Source organism: Rhea americana, unplaced genomic scaffold (assembly GCF_003343005.1).
Source record: "Rhea americana isolate MKP2758 unplaced genomic scaffold, rheAme1 scaffold_745, whole genome shotgun sequence".
NCBI classification, from domain to species: domain Eukaryota; kingdom Metazoa; phylum Chordata; class Aves; order Rheiformes; family Rheidae; genus Rhea; species Rhea americana.
In genome coordinates this window covers 24,138-27,384 of record NW_028186918.1, presented here as the reverse complement: position 1 = coordinate 27,384, position 3,247 = coordinate 24,138, and the positions used below count along the sequence as shown (strand labels likewise).

The window sequence follows — 3,247 nt, the reverse complement described above, 5'->3', positions numbered from 1 at the left end:
CTGTCACCCGGCCTTTCCAGGCCTTTGCTGTGCACACACATTTACTTTTTCAGTGGGCTCCTCAGGCTGACCGGATTGTCAGCGTGGCATTGGCCTGGACTCAGCTCTTTTTTTCCACGTCTATTTTTAGATCTATCTTTTTTCTAGATATATCTTTTTTCTCATCTATTATGCAAGGGGAAAGATAGAGTTCAGCGTAGCCTGAGGTGCGACCAGAGAAAATATTGCTGGAATAATTTTTTTTTCTCTTTCAGACCAAACTCAGGCTTCACCCTGCAGCCACAGAATTCAAAGAAAAGCCAAAGCACCCGTCACTGCTGTGCTCGAGCACGAGTGCTAATGCTTTAATTAAACATTCAGACTAGCAAAAGCACGTTGGATCAGTAGAGAATCGTATTCGTGGCCGTGCTGTTAGAGGTAGAGTGAATGGCAGGTCTCTCTGGAGCTCCCCTCCTTGAGGAAGTCTGGGCACATCTGACTGCAATCACTTGGCCAGTGCCAGAAATGCCTTTTTTTTTTTTTGGGTTGTTTTAAAATGTTTGCAGTATCTAGGCGCTCTGTTGACCATACCGCGCTCTCTTGTTGACCCCCAGGTTCTTCCCCAGATCTTCTCTCTTGTCCTCCTTGAAGATTGATTACATGACTGGGAGGTGGGAGGTGGCAAGGCCTGGGGTCCAGGCGGTGGCTGTGGGGCTGTGCCACTCTTGCGGCACTGCTAGTCCCTGCAGTGTGGGGAGAGATGACAGGAGACAGGGCAGCTTGGGAGCGGTGGTAGGTCGGCAGGGCAGGGGACAACGGGGGCTGCTGTGAGGGGCCGTGGCTGGTGTTCCCACAGCGCGGTAGCTGTTGCTTTCACCTCATGCTGGAGGTCCTACACTGACGTCAGGCAGAAAGAAGCCATTTCCAGGGCACGCTGCCTGTGCCACCTCCCAGCAGGAGAGGGCCATACGAAGAAGACACTCTGCTTCTCCTGGTGTTCAGGGCCAGCTCCACAAGGCTGGCCCAGCCTTGCCTGAGAGACGTCTTGGTCCTCAGCCTCTGCTCTGGCATGGCTGGAGGAGAGAAAAGAGCCTGTAGGACAGGGCTGGCAGAGCTCTCCCGGGAGTTTCCATCTCACAGGGTCTGCCAGAGTCTGGGCTGGGAGAGAGGCTGGACAGGACTGCACATTCCCCTCGATACCGGCGCTGCCCGGGCTGGGGGAGGCGGGGGTGGCCTCACAGCAGCGGGCTGCAGAGCTCTGGGTGTTCACAGCCCCAGCCCTCCAGTGGGCACAGCAGCTCTTGGGGGGTGGACATCAGGGTGTGCTAGAGGGTCAGCTGTCCCATCAGCCTATAAGCTGGGACTGCCCTTTACCTCTGAGTGACTCCACATGATCTTGTGAAGCTCCATTCATTGCCCACCCCCAAGCACATGGTGCCCTGTGCTCCCCCCGGGCCTCCGTACTCCTTTTGAGAGGGACGGGCATCAGTCACCAACCTTTTCCTATGGGAGATGCTGCTTGGCCATCCAGCACCTCCAAGAGCACTGGCCACCCACAAGTGAGACCTGAATCCAGCTCTCATTCCCTAACACATCACCTAGGAGATGGGCCTTGGGCCCATGGAGAATCACAGAAAAGAAACGGGGTCTTTCAGGGGGAAAGTCTTTGAGAACATCCTGGGCTCCAGCTTTGGAAGAAGAGCTCAGCCTTCAAGCACGGCATGAGGAGAGCCTCTTGTATTAGACAGAGGCCAGCTGCGACTCAGTGATAGACACATTTGCAGCAGGCATTTCAGTCAAACAGATTGGAGGGGTGGTACGAATTCAAACGCTGCTACGCAAACGTGATTATCACAGAGAGAGCGCCCAAAGCATGACAGTTGTGTGAGACAAAGTGGAAACCACTTGTGAAGAGGGATAGCCAGCTCATTGCTGCTGACCTGGAAACAGCTGAATCAGTCTTTTCAGTGCCTCCTGGAGCTCCTTGTTCCTCGTGCTGTAGATGAGCGGGTTCACTGCTGGAGGCACCACCGCGTACAGAGCAGCCACCACCAGGTCCAGAGATGGGGAAGAAATGGAGAGCGGCTTCAGGTGGGCAAATGAGCCAGTGCTGATGTACAAGGAGACCACGGCCAGGTGCGGGAGGCAGGTGGAGAAGGCTTTGTGCCGGCCCTGCTCGGAGGGGATCCTCAGCACGGCCGTGAAGATCCGCACGTAGGACAGCGCGATGAAAACGAAACAGCCAAGGAATAAACAGGCACTAACCTCAAGCAACCCAACTTCCCTGAGGTAGGAGTGTGAGCAGGAGAGCTTGAGGATCTGAGGGATTTCACAGAAGAACTGGTCCACTGTGTTGCCTTGGCAGAGGGGTATGGAGAATGCGTTAGCGGTGCACAGGAGAGCGTTGAGAAACCCACTGGCCCAGGCAGCTGCTGCCATTTTGACGCAAGCTCTGCTGCCCATGATGGTCCAGGAGTGCAGGGGTCTGCAGACGGCAACGTAGTGGTCATAGGCCATGACTGTGAGGAGAGAGCACTCAGCTCCCATCGAAAAGGACAAAAGGAAGATCTGGGCAGCACATCCCGAGTAGGAAATGGCCCTGGTGTCCCACAGGGAATTGGCCATGGATCTGGGGACAGTGGTGGAGATGGTTCCAAGGTCAACGAGGGAGAGGTTGAGGAGGAAGAAGTACATGGCGGTGCGGAGACGGTGATGATGAGGCCGTTGGCCAGGAGGGCGGCCAGGAAGGTGCCCAGGAAGAGCGAGAAGTGCAGGAGCTGCAGCTCCCGCGTGTCTGCAAATGCCCGTAGGAGGAACCCGGTGAGGGAGCTGCTGTTGGACATTGGCCCTGCCGCGGTTCAGGGCACTGTCCACGGAGGAAAAGGCATTGATAGGTCAGAACAGGCTCCTCTGAGTAAAAACTCACTTCACTCCTCCTATCATTCCCCACATTGCCTCTCTCCTGTGCTTTGCCCAGCTGCCTTTCCTGACCTCAGGTTTGTGCAGAGCGTGCCGTGCAGTGCAGGGTCCTCCACCCGTGCTCTGCTGGGCGGTGTAAATGACGGTGTCAGACTGCCCCGTGTACTTGGTGGGGATACCTGGGCGTGGTATCCCACGGATACATGAGCTAAGTGAAGCAGATTAGGTCCAGTGACTCGGTGGGAATATTCACTCCCAAATACAGCACTCATGGCAGCTGCCTCCGATGGAGAAGATCCTGGGGAGGGATTCATGTCCCTCAACCTTGCCCTCTTCAACGGGGGTGTCT

General features: G+C 55.7%; 1 pseudogene; it reads right to left on the bottom strand.

Annotated features, from left to right (window-relative positions):
* Nucleotides 1-1,884: 1,884 nt before the first annotated feature.
* Nucleotides 1,885-2,870, bottom strand: LOC146585905 (olfactory receptor 14J1-like; annotated as a pseudogene).
* Between the last annotated feature and the right edge of the window lie 377 nt (nucleotides 2,871-3,247).